General features: G+C 44.0%; 2 long non-coding RNA genes across 3 annotated transcripts in view; one reads left to right on the top strand and one right to left on the bottom strand.

Annotated features, from left to right (window-relative positions):
- The window catches only part of LOC308592560, a 259,350-nt gene that overhangs the window by 53,286 nt on the left and 192,237 nt on the right, over positions 1-13,827 (top strand). The gene's annotated exons all lie outside the window — the stretch shown is intronic.
- LOC308592555 overlaps positions 1-13,827 on the bottom strand; it is a 61,916-nt gene that overhangs the window by 9,912 nt on the left and 38,177 nt on the right. The window contains exon 4 of one of the 2 annotated variants that reach the window (XR_014010543.1): positions 1,343-1,538. The exons of the other annotated variant lie outside the window; for it this stretch is intronic. This is a non-coding gene — a long non-coding RNA (uncharacterized lncRNA). Of the gene's footprint in view, positions 1-1,342; positions 1,539-13,827 lie in introns of those variants that run through there. 2 annotated transcript variants of the gene reach the window in all.

Raw genomic sequence — 13,827 nt, 5'->3', positions numbered from 1 at the left:
CAATTCATGTATTGGTTTGGGAAGGGCCAATTAGGTATGTTTGCATTAAAATTCCATCTGAACAAATTTCACCCCCATCCCTGATTATGTCCCAATAAATATATGGGCGTGTGCCACTGAAATGCTATGTCTCAGGCACCAACGTGTCTGAGGCTGGGCCTGGCAGACATCAAAAAACAAATCGTCACTGAAAACCTACATTTTCTAAGCCCAGAGGTCAGTGTCTTCTTCATAAGATGTTCCCAGCAGCTTCTGGAACACCTGGATAGATACTAAGAGACATTCAGAGCATATGCATCTTTGCTTGTTGATTTTAATTTAACCAAGTAAGACGCCTCCATCATTGTAATGTCCTGCTCTGTTGCAGAGCCTTGCATTAGCTTTAGAGTCTTTTTTAAGTGGCTTGAGCAAAATGGGGCTCCGTGCGGTTTGCAGGGCACTTTCTGTTTAACTTGCCTCAAAGTGCTCCAAAGAGTTTGCAAGTGCATTAGTGGTCTGGCTTGCGCATTGCTGCTCTAACCCTTAGACCTCTGCCAATCAATCTTGCTGACACCCATTAAAATGAGCTCATGGTGCCGATTTTATGGCCGGATTAAGTGGCATATCTGTCGATCAGACAGTCCAGAAAGAGCGTCACACTGCTAATGATTTTGTTATTGATCTTTAATGATTTCCTACATTAGTACAAGCTGAATTAGCTTCATCAACAAGCTCTAGGAGTGAGGGAGGGGCACCAGCAGAATAGCTGCCTCAGTCTAGCAGTGATCACACAACTGGCTTCTGCATTGCCCCCCCCCCATTTATTTGGATTAACAAGAAAATAATTTGGTATATTTGATTGGTTGATCAAAATATCTTAGAACCTTTTACCACCTGCTCCTTCCTTTCTCTGTAGTTAATGTACTACTCACAACTGTAGTTATTTACCCTAACTACTCTCTTGCATTTATAGGGTTGCCATATCTTGAAGATCAAAAAAGAGGACAGCCTGAGCTGCTGCCAGCCCGAGCTGGGAAAAGAGATGCGTGGGCGCGCAAGGCCGCTGCACCCTTCTTTCCCTAGCTTGGGCTGGCAGCGGCCATGGCGTGCACAGCGCCACGCCAGTACGACTCTTTCCCTGGCTCGGGCTGGCAGTGGCCCATGCCCAAGACTGAGCCCAAGCTGCCCGAGCCCAAGCCCAAGCTTCCAAAAAAAAGTTAGAAAACCCGAACACTCACTTTCGGATTTCGATCTTTCAGGAGCCGAAACGTACGAGTACCAAGGCGTTCGACAACCAAGATATGACTACTAGATAGAAACTACAAGCTCTGATCTGAAATGACCCAAATTCCTTCTGCCATATCAAAAAAACACCTGCCTTTTCCTGAAATTTTTCATCACTGTTTGCTCGCTCTTCCTTGCTCCCTTCTCTGAACTGATTTCATCTGATTGTCATGGTGCCATTGTGTAGTTTAATCCGATGGGGTATGTAGTCCAGCAGTGATGCTATCCTGTTTATGATGTGCTTCCTGGTGGCATAGGATCACCTTGTGGCTCATCTAGGAAGGAGAAAGAATGGAACAGTAACCAAGATAAACACACACACACACACACACACACACACACACACACTATATGGCTGAACCAGCAGCTAGAGGAAATGCCACTCAAAAGAATCAGTGTGCAGTCTCACAAAACATTTTGCGGGGGGGGGGGGTGTCAATCTCCATTATCAGCCCCAAAATTGAAAACAATCGAAATTTTTGAGCAGCTTTGAAAATTGCTCTTACACTGGAAAGTTAAGCCAAAGAGGCTGCCTCAAAAGCAGATTTCTGAATAGACAGTCAAAAGAGAAGGCACAGACAGGAAGGCTAATGTGAAAATTATGCTGCCTGCCTGCAGCCACATATTATACTTTTACTGTATTTACTTACTACATTGTTATCCCATTATCGTCACACAGCAGCAATGCCTATTGGGTGCACACCTCCTTGATCTCAACTTTGTACCTATTGACTGTCACTGCTGTCAGACAAGTCGACCCAGGTCACAGCATTATGACAATCTAGTGGAAATATAGTATAATGAAAAATCTCTAAACGGTTTACAACATGCACCTATTGCATGCATTATTATAGGCATAATACTACACACATAGTATACAAATATACATTAAAGCAATTGGCCCATAAACATGTGCATACATCAGCACATAGAGCTGTATAAAAATAGTGTGCAATGAATAGACTTTATAAAATTATGCTGCAAAAATAAAGCAAGGGGTTTGATTCCTTTATATGTATTATACACACTTTCCCATCTAATTTTGCATATAATTAACTGGGGTTATAAAAAAAACCCACACATGACAATGCATGAGTGGCTCAGAGAGAGTGCTTGATGCAAGAAGCGGTTCAGTGCAAGCAAAGCTCAATCATATCAGAGCCTTAAAAAACCATGCACAAATCCCTTTGTCCTCCATCTTTCAACCAAACCTGCTTAGCTAACTTTCATGTGCCTTCAGATACTGATAGCACGATAACCTCTATAGGTCCCATCGGAACTGGAAGCCCTTCTCAAAATGCATCAGCAAATGAACCACTTTGCTACTTTTCTAGCCAAACACGTGGCAAGCATTGTTTCAAAAATTGTCTCTTCAGGCCAAATCTGCAGCTGGTTGGAGTCAGCCTCGCTCTGCTGCTGTCCATGGCGCTAAGCCGAATTCTCTCGGCTGACGCTTTGGGCACATGCGCATGTTTAAGACATTTTAAGCTGCGGAGATCTGTGGCCATTCTTAGAAATGTTTTAATGCACAACAGATGGAGCTCAAACACATCCCTGTTGGAAGACGCAATTTCTGCCATGCATTTCCAAGCCTCTTAAGCTCTGTGCTTCTGAGAGGCATGAAGCAGTAGCACCTAGTGTTTCCTGACTATGCGGAACGGCATTTGCCACCTGCCCTATTGATGGCAAACCTACATGGCAAGCGGGGAAGAATTACAGAAGAAGAAGAAGAAGAAGAAAAGGTGCTGGTGTGAGAATATTCTGACAGGCATGCGACACGTGAGGCTGCCTTATACACAAAGTTACAACACTGCTCCATCTCGTTCAGTTCTATCTACACCAACTGGAAGTTTTGGACAAAGGTCTCTCCCACCTCTACCTGGAGTTAAGATGCCGGGGTTTGAGACTGCATGCAAAGCAGAAGAAGAAGAGTTTGGATTTGATATCCCGTTTTATCACTACCCTACGGAGTCTCAAAGCGGCTAACAATCTCCTTTCCCCTCCTCCCCCACAAGAAACACTCTGTGAGGTGAGTGAGGCTGAGAGACTTCAGAGAAGTGTGACTGGTCCAAGGTCACCCAGCAGCTGCACGTGGAGGAGTGGGGAATCGAACCCGGTTCACCAGATTACGAGTCCACTGCTCTTAACCACTATACCACACTGACTCTCAAGCTGAAGCTCTACCCCTAAGCTAAATGTTGAGATTGCCCTTCAATGTTCATCACCTAGCAAGCGTACCCTGGAATATATAGATCTTAATGAGTAAAGTTGCTTAACAGACACTGGTGACCACTTGGTGTTCCAAGAGATAATTATGATGGTAATAGGTAAAAGAAGGATCTTGACAAGCTGGAATGTGTGTCGAGGACGATCAGAATTATAAAGCGTCTGGAAACTAAGCCTTATGAGGACCGGTTGAGGGAGTTGGGTATGTTGAGCATGGCTGAGAGAAGACTTGAGAGGAGATATGATAGCCATCTTCAAATACTCAAGGGCTGTCACATGGAAAATGGAACAAGCTTGTTTTCTCCTGCTCGGGAGGGTAGAACCCATACCAATGGATTCAAGTTGCAAGAAAGTAGATTCCGAATCAACATCAGGAATATTTTTCTGATGCTAAGAGTCATTCAAAGGTGTCTGGTTGTGCTGCAGCAGATGCACCATGGTGTTTTCTCTTCTCTTTGCTCCTCCCAGCAATCATTCCTCCTCTCGTCACTGCGATGGGTACATGACCTGACTGTCTGTCTCCAGGTACTATGGTCATCTGCAAGGGATTCCCACATGGTGAGGTTGATGTTGCCAGCCTTCATGTCACACTTGCAGACATTTTTGTAGCGCAGAGTTGGTCTGCCAACGGGTTCAGTGCCTGAAGCTAGCTCTCCGTAGAGCATATACTTGGGGATCCTGGCACCTTCCATTCTGTGGACATGACGAGGCCGTGTAATATACATTTAAGTAATATGCAAAACTGTGTATTCCTTAAAACTTTATACAAAAATGTGTATATCAGGAGAAATTAATACACGAATGCTGATGGGTTTTCTTGAGGATAAGGGGGGGGGGGGAGTTTGCAGATTGCCGCAAAAATGTGAAGAGCTGAAATTAAGAATGGAAAGAAACACCTAAACCTGAAAGAAGGAATATTCATCTATCCCAAATTGCATCCTAGCCGCAATCTCTGTTCTGCCCAGCCAAAGGACACAACATTGAGAAGCCTCCATGACCACACTTCCCACGATGGGCTCAGTGGTCTGGATGCACCAATCCCTCCCTGGCTAGTGTGGTTCAGACAGGGAAGCCACTAATGCCTCTTTGCTCCTGGACCCAGGAGTCTTAATGCCTATTGATCCACCAAGTGGCAGGGTGTCGGGTGTCTGCCCCCTGGTACCCATGGTGGTTCACCTCATTGGTTGCAATTGCAGCAGGTCTGCCTGTCAGGGGCCCCAGATAGAGAACAATTGCCCACTTGTGGCCAACACCACAGGGAAACAAAGGAGGACAATGATTTATGCATGAAAAGTCTAGGGTGGCCATGTACCCCACTTTACAGAGGATGGTTCTCTGCCTGAAATAGAGTTAGATGGATCAGCCTTTTTAAGGTCTGTATTTGGTGCATGTTCAGACAGAAGTCTGTTCTGTCTATGTATTGATCTATTATATTTTGGGGAGGGGAAGGAAATCAGCACAAAAATTCATGTTTAAATATTCTTTAAAATACTTATTTAAATATGGATTTTATCACAAAATATATATTTGACCTCAATGTATTTGTAAAGCTAATTTCCCCTAAAATATGCATTTAATGCATTTTAAACGCATGTTTGCACAATTTTTTGAGCCAAGAAAAATATTGCAAATGAGCAGCGTGAAATCTGAAGGATAACTTCATTCCAATTTGCACATCAGTCCAGGTGGTGCAGATCAGGTCAGTCTTCATCAAAATTCACTGAAATGTAATTCTTCAAGCATCCCTAAGGTTATCAGAACACAATCCTTTATCTGTTTGAAGAGTTCTCAGTCAGTTCATTCTTACTACTTCAGTTCTCATTCCAATAAAAACAAGAGCAAAACAAAACACAAACCAATAAACCCCACTCAAAATATGTACTCCATAAAACCCATAAAATTTATAAATAAAGGTTTTGGGGGTTTTTTAAGGGAGAGGGAAGAAACTACCTGATTCTGGCAGCTGAACTAATTGCTTTCCTGGGTGCTTTTTCTGATTCATGTTTTAAAAGCTGCTGCTATTCATTTTAAAAGTTTTTAATACTTGTGTTTCTCATTTTATTGGTTGAATTGATTGTTGTGAACTGCCCTGGAGGAATGATAGAATAAAAAAAAACCATATAAATAAGGAATAAATAAACAATGACATTGTAGAAAGTGTTCCTGCTCCTGCCTGGTAAGGACACTCCCCCTCCGACTGCAGACCTTTCCATCTCCTAAACAGCTGCTGCTGAGGTCTAAGGGGATCTGCAGAACAGCATGCAATATAACTCACAGGTGATTGGTGAACTGGGGTCCATCACCCTGCCACCATTGGCTACAACCCAATATTTTAAATTTTTCAGATCACATCATCTTTTTTATAGTTACGATTACATTGTTCTGTGTGTGTGTTTGTTTTAAATTTCTGGCCTACAACAGCCTTTACCAACCTGGAGCCCTCCTCCAGATGTTTTGGACTACAACTCCCATCAGCCCCAGAAGATTGGAATTATGTGGAAACTCTCAGAGAGGTTGCACTCCCCCTGAAGGAACAAGAAGTCACTGGTATCCTGATGGCCCTTGTGGCTAAGAGGGCTTTTAAGTAGGTTTGCCAGCTTTGACCATTACTAGGCTAGGATAGCCTGGTCCCGGTAGTTCATGCTGTAATGACCTCTCATCTGGATTACTGTAATGTGCTTTACATGGGGCTACCCTTGAAGACAATGGTGTGTCCTATTGAGTTCTACCTCCTGCAAGCCCTCTGGAATGAAGTAATAACCAGGTATCTGTTTTAAATACCGTCTTCATCAATAGACGGCTTTCCTCCCACTTTTCTAAAGGACTTTTTATTATCATCATCCCCTTTAAACTTCCTCTATTGAGTTTTTCCAATTGGCTCCGTTAACCAAGCATTCTGGCTCCTGCAGAGGGTGGCCTGTTAGCATTGCATTATAAGGCCCAATATCTATTATTCATTGGGAATTTAAAAGCAATCAAAAGGCACTCTGGGTCACTTTGCTATTAAAGCAATCTTCTGCTGCCAATGCCAAGTTTTCTCTCTCACTTAAAATACATTAATGACCCATTACAGGGACGGGATCCGAAGCAGGACTTATATATAGGAATGTCTTTGGAGATTTTGAAAAAGATATAAACAAACAGTCTCATTTTAATGTGTTCATTAAGGAGGATTTGAGAGGGACAAGGGACAAGGTATTTTCTGCCCCTGAGTTCCCAGGGGGGACAGGGATATAGGGGGAATGTCTGACTACGGGTGACATTTCCTTATAGCCATGAATAATTTGAAGTTTTATTGGAGGGATAATGAGTCCCATGGACTGCAAGAAGATCAAACCTATACATTCTTAAGGAAATCAGCCCTGAGTGCTCACTGGAAGGACAGATCCTGAAGCTGAGACTCCAATACTTTGTCCACCTCATGAGAAGAGAAGACTCCCTGGAAAAGACCCTGATGCTGGGAAAGATGGAGGGCACAAGGAGAAGGGGACGACAGAGGATGAGATGGTTGAATAGTGTTCTCGAAGCTGGACCTTGCTGAATCTGGGACTCCAGGGATGGAGGGACTTTTGGCCCAGCAGGAAAATGAGCCTTTGGATCTTATAAATGAACTTGGAAAAAACCAGATTTGGAAAGATAAAGTTTGGATTGAACTGGAAATGGGGGGTTGGACTGACCCCCCTTTGCAGGGATGGTTGGACTTTCCGAGTCTGGTAATGGGCCATCAGAGGTTTGGAGTTGTTGGGACTTTCAATTTTGGAGGGAATTTGAAATATGTTTTTAAACATCACATGGAGCTTAGTCTGGACTGTGAGAAAAGGGCTGATTTGCTGAAAAGGGTCAAAAACACTATTAAGCTGGAGTTCCCGCAAGTGAAAGGAAAATATGAAGAAGAGCTGAGAAAGGGACATGGAAGAGATTTAAAGGCCTCGGATATAAGAGCACCAGGTTAATGTGCCAGACTAATGGGACAAAAAAAGACTGACAATCCCGGGATCGGGGGGAGGGGACGCTGGAAAAAGATTGGATTGTTTTTATTTTATTGTATCTTTTTTATATTATTACTACTACATTCATATAGGGTTGCCATATTTTGAAAACGGCCTTCCCGGACAGAACTACCTTTTATGTGGAGGCTGCAGCCAAGCAGAGGTTTCTTCTCCCACTGTTGCCCTGCTCTGGCCGCGCAGTTTGCTGTAACCAGCAAGGTCAGGCCTGGGATTGGGCCCAGCCAGGGAGGCTCATCACTCTCCAGCCTCTCTGCTCCTGCCTGGCCCTTCCCCAGCAACATCTGTGGCCCCCAACGGCTGCACCAGAGGGGATGCAGGTGGCAGCCGCTGCAGCTGCCTCAGTGGTGGCTCCACAGCCTCTCCAGTCCTGCCTGGGCCTTGCCCTCCATTGCAGCTTGAGCAGCCGTTGGGGGCCACTTCTTTGGGGGAAGACATGGTTGTTAAATTATAGAGCTTTGAACGTAAGGTGCAAGGTGCAGATGTGGCCTTTTACTTGGAGGCTTATGACTTTTGAAGAAGAAGAAGAAGCCTTGTTAAATTTCCGAAGCCATCATCATATGGATTTTTTATTAGGATCAAGATAGATAGGTAAGTAAGTAAGTAAGTAAGTACATAGCTATTTGCATTACCCAACATAAGTTAAGACAGTGTGAGAGCTTTTACATGACACAGAAATTTTCCTCAGGCTGGTTGAAGGGGAAAGCAGGGAAGAGAGATTATTTCTGAGGAAAGGCATGATTTGTCTGCTTGACTGATTTGAGTCTTAAAACAAAATTCTGTGGTGTGTCTAAATTAAGCTGATTGGCACAAAGACCATCATTTGGGCATCCAGACATGTAAATCATTTCTGCAAAACTTAGAAGCCAGCAAATGGGTCCTGCTCAGCAGCTGTGGAGACATGGCTTGGATTTTGTCTGCTGTTTTTGCTTGGGCAGGTGTGAGGAACCTCTGTCCCTCCAGATGTTGCTATTGGCCATGCTTGCTGAGGCTGATGGGAATCAGTGTACAACAATATCTGAAGGACCAAAGGTTCCCCAAAAGCAAGGGGAGGCAAGGAGCCTGTTCAAATAGTTCAAGATGCAAGTTAAAAGGGATCAGTGCCAGTGTGGTGTAGTGGTTAAGAGTGGTAGTCATATAATCTGGGGAACCGGGTTCGCTTCCCCGCTCCTCCACATGCAGCTGCTGGGTGACCTTGGGCCAGTCACACTTCTCTGAAGTCTCTCAGCCCCACTCACCTCACAGAGTGTTTGTTGTGGGGGAGGAAGGGAAAGGAGAATGCTAGCTGCTTTGAGACTTCTTCATCATCATCATTAATGGAAATATGAGGAACAGCATTTACTGATGCGAAGACCACTTCCAGGCCTGCTCTAGTGGAACTTCACACACACACACACACACACACACACACACCTACCTACCTACCTACCTACCTACCTACTCTCAAGTGCCCTCTGGAAAGGATCCTGATGGGTTTTTTTAAATAAAATAATAATAATGATGATGATGATGTGTGTTTTCACTAGCACAAGGGCTTGTGCACTAGCAGATGGATGAGTTTTTAATGTTGCACAACACATGAATGAATCCAAGGTAAAGGTTAGCTGGAAACTCGTGCAAAAGATTGTGCAATCTGTCATGCAACAAAGTTACCAGCAACCTGCTTATGCATTCACTTGTACAACAATGTTCCACTGATGCAAAACACTGGAACAAGTATACTGCTAAGTGGCTTTAACTTAGCACTACACTGGATGCCACCCAAATATCTGAACCTTACATGTAAGCCACCTTGACAGGATTTCTATCTGAAAGGCAAGGTATAAATCAGGGGTCAGCAACCTCAGGCCCATGGGCCACAAGCGGCCCATGGGCATCGTTTAACTGGCCCATGGACCCCCGCCGCCCGCTCGGTCGGCTCCCATGCACTACATTAAATTGGTGCGGAGCACAGCAGGGACCACCTTCCACGACACTGGCTGGCTTCCCATTGGCTGCAGGAAGCTCTTGCAGCCAATGGGAAGCTGCACATGCTTCCTCCATGCCGGAAGGAGCACCGGAAATAGTGTTTGCGCATGCGTCTGCGGGACCGTTAACCGGCCCAAGCCACAAAAACTTTGCCAACCCTTGGTATAAATAATTGGAACAAACAAACATTTTTCTAAGAAACAAAGAAATAAAAAGTATTAAAAGTAGCACAATTTTATTGCTTTAACTGTTTTGTTATTGGTTTTTAATTTGACATTTACTATCAATTATGTATTGATTTTTTTAGAGTTTTAAATTTCTTAGAAGCCATTTGGGCATTAAGTAAGCCATTACTGTTTTTTACCTGAAAATAGAAAGGGAACTTGTGGGGAGGCGGGGGGGAACCTCACTTAGCAGAAGCAGTGGACAGAATCATTGTCAGGCGTGGATCCCACTGATCCCAGGAGCTAACAAGGAAGTTGAGACAATGTGAGCTTCCACGAGCAAGATGCTGGTGGCCAACCACAGGTGGAAAAAACCTCCAACATCGTCAAAGGGAAGGAAAACCAAAGTGCACAGCCACAGGACCTGAGGCAGACGTTGCAAACTGTTTCCGAAATCCTGTCTCACCGCATGGTTGGTAAACGAGAACAAAGACAGTGCTGTTGTTTGGAGTTCCTCTATGCACAATTATAGGCAGGTAGCAAGGGCAGCGGTCTCCTTTGGTCTCAGCCAGGATGGGGAGGGAAATACCAGAGAAAGGGCATTTCACCATTTTGTGGCAAGAAATCCAGGTTTGCTAGGAAGTGCATCAACTCCAAGCTTTGGGCTCTGACTAAGGGTTCATCTAACTAAGACTACAATCCTAACCATACTTACGTCTCATAGAATTCAGCAAGGACTTCTGAGCAGACATAGGTCATGCCTACACTTTCCATTAAAAGCAGTATTATGCCACTTTAACAGCCATGTTCCTCCCCAAAAATCAAGGTCCTATTTTTCAGTGGCATCAAGGGCAAAAGCTGTCACCATGGTTTGTGAGCTGGGGAAGTACCGTATTTTTTGCACCATAACACTCACTTTTTTCCTCCTAGAAATTAAGGGGAAATGTCTGTGCGTGTTATGGAGGGAATGCCTACGGGTGGTGGTGGGGATCTGCTGCAGTCGTGAGCAGAGGATCCATGGTTCCCCTTCCTTCCCTCCTCCGTGGCTCGCTTTGAAACAGCAAAGCGGGAGAAGAGCCACTGAGTGAGGAGGAGAGAGAGACAGAGAGCCTGCTTGCTTTAAAGGAGCAAAGCGGGAGAGGAGAGGAGCCGCTTACACGAGTGTAAGCAGCTCCTGTCCGTTTGGCTCCTTTAAAGCAAGCAGGCTCTCTGTCCCTCTCTCCTCCCCACTCAGCTTGCTACATAGCAGCAAAGTTTTTCAGCTCACTAAGCCGGGTATGAGTGGGGAGGAGGAAGAAAAGCAGAGCCTGCTTGCTTTAAAGAAGCAAAGTGGGAGAGGAGAGGAGCCTTCTCCCCTTATACCCCTCTTCTTCATTATTAGCAGCATCCTTCTCCACCCACCCCACGCGTGCGTCTTCTCCCCTTAAACACCTTTTCTGCATTATTAGCAGCATCCTTCTCCACCCCACGCATGCTCCTTGTCCCTTGAGTGCTTTTCCTTCCCTCCCCACTTAAAACATGGTTACAAAGTACGGATCCACATGGATCCCCAGGATTTTTGCACTGGGTCACCCCAAATTCACCATCAGATCACATAGCATGTCTTTTTTTTAATGATATTTATTAAGATTTCAAAGAAAAGAATTACATGAATTAAAGAAAAGAAGAAAAAGAAAGACAAGAGTAAAAATAAAAAAATAGAAAATACCAAAAAAGATAAAAAACACTTAAAAAATACATCAGTCTTTCCATACCTTACATTCATTTCCTTGTTTCCCTGACCTCCTCACACCTCCCTTTTTTGTATTCCAATTAAATTAATTAATTCAGCAATTTCTTTCCCTCTTTGTTTTTATCTTAGTCCTTTAACATAATATATTATAACTTTGGATTCTCACCTGTTAACAATCCATTTTTACATACACCTTTATAACATTGCTGCTTAAACCACTTAACTTCATTCTGACATCATTCTAACATTCATTAATTTTGCAATATTTCTGTAAATAGTCTTTAAATTTCTTCCAATCTTCTTCCACCGACTCTTCTCCCTGGTCTCGGATTCTGCCAGTCATTTCCGCCAATTCCATGTAGTCCATCACCTTCATCTGCCATTCTTCCAGAGTGGGTAGATCTTGTGTCTTCCAATACTTTGCAATAAGTATTCTTGCTGCTGTTGTGGCATACATAAAAAAAGTTCTGTCCTTCTTTGGCACCATTTGGCCGACCATGCCCAGGAGAAAGGCCTCTGGTTTCTTCAGAAAGGTATGTTTAAATACCCTTTTCATTTCATTATAAATCATCTCCCAGAAAGCCTTAATCCTTGGGCAGGTCCACCAAAGGTGACAGATCACATAGCATGTCCATGGCTACATCTTGCACCAAAAAAATCAAGCACCCACTGTTGCCTGGGGCCGCAGTGGTGCAAAAACGTGGTTACAAAGCATGGATCCACATGGATCCTCAGGATTTTTGCATTTGGCTACTCCAAACTCACTGTCAGATCACATGTCTGTGGCCACAGCATGAACCACAAAAATCATACACCCACTGTTTCGTTTAGAATATTTTTTTTCTTGCTTTCCTCCTCTAAAAACTATGTGCGTGTTATGGTTGGGTGCGTGTTATAGAGCGAAAAATATGGTATACAGAGTTTGATGGAAAGAACAGGAAAACAACAGCGCCACCTGGACGCAATTGGCAGTATTGTGGCTGAATGCATCAGGTTAAACGATAAAAGAGATTTCAAACATATGAAGATGACTTCTACTGAGACTGGCTCTTCGTCCACATTTTCGCATTTTCTTGTGACTTTTTAAAAGCTTTTTGTGAAAAATTCATCACCATTTTAGTGTGAATTTCTCCTAATATACACATTTTTGTATGCAATCTTGCCTAAAAAACATATTTTTCGAAAGTGGCTTCCCCTAGTACCTATTACAATGCATTTTTGCATGTTATTTTCACCAGTGCATGGATATATTTGGCTGTAGAACCATACTGCAAGATTCAGAGAAACGTGAACTGCGTTTCCTTTTGTGTATGTTATTTTGGACAGTGCAAATTATGTAAAGTGCCTTTAAATGAGAACTGAATCAAATGTCTTCCCCAAATGGACCCCACAAATTGACCTACTGTTTTCCCAAGCAGTAGATTGAGCAACTCTCATCCCTCCTCGAAAGAAAAGAATGCTACTGAAACTTACCCCAGAAGCTCCTTTGTTCAAGACAAGGCATGTTGGCTGCCTACAGCCAGACAAACATTGTTAATTATTACAGTAGTTAAGGAGAATTTAAAAAACAAAACAAAAAATGAAGAGACAGGGGGAAACCCACATCCAGATGGCACCAGCATTACGGGGCAAAGTTATTGCTCCCCTTGTATGCTCCAGTTCCTGAGTAAGCCACCATTGGCAATTTCTGTTATAATTAACGTCTTTAGGGCTAATGGGATTTCGGTCCCTTGGATAAAAGGTGCATTGTTTGCAACAGTAACTCCTGGGGTTTCTGCCATCCAGGCTGAGGTTAGAATGACCAGGAAATCTTAACTTTCATCTACCATTAGAGTCAAAGTGGCAGTTATATCCCCGGAAATTAAACCACTCGCTGCAGTGAAGTTTTAATGTCTGTGGCTGCATTTGACATCTCATGACTTATGGGACAGGGCAGTTCTTTTTCTCCTGGACTTTAAGCGTCTTCTTGGTCTTAAGAGCTACATCTGCACCAAGATGACTCTCAGATTGGCATTTTAGGGGATGCCTTCTGCTAAAAGTCGCTGTATCTATACACAAGTTGACAGGCCAATAGACAGTGCAGCTCCAGGTCTGGGGAGTTGGGGGAAAAAGGGACTCTGTGATGCTGCAACCCGACATACACTTGATAGAGCAATCCTGACTTCTCCCAGAGCCCACCCTCCCAGTAGCTGGGATGGAAGATGAGGGGCAGGCAGATCATTAGGCCAGCCTAGACCTAATTCAGGCCCAATGCCATTATGTTGTGGCCGTGGGGTTGGCTGGGGATCCAGTGGATCCCAGGCTGGCTCAGCCCCCCACCCCGAAAGCTCTGTTTCAGGGCTTTGTCTCAGTATAAGGATCCCAAAGTGATACCTCAAGTGAGGGCTGGCAGAGATACCTCTGCCCAATCCAATCTTCACCCTCCCCTGCCCAGTCCAGCGGCATAGGAGTCAACTCCTAGGGGCTA

The sequence above is a fragment of the Podarcis bocagei genome (genome assembly GCF_964188305.1).
Source record: "Podarcis bocagei genome assembly, chromosome: 7".
Taxonomy (NCBI): Eukaryota; Metazoa; Chordata; class Lepidosauria; order Squamata; family Lacertidae; genus Podarcis; species Podarcis bocagei.
Note: the sequence above shows the minus strand (reverse complement) of the source record. Positions and strands in the feature narration are given on the sequence as shown.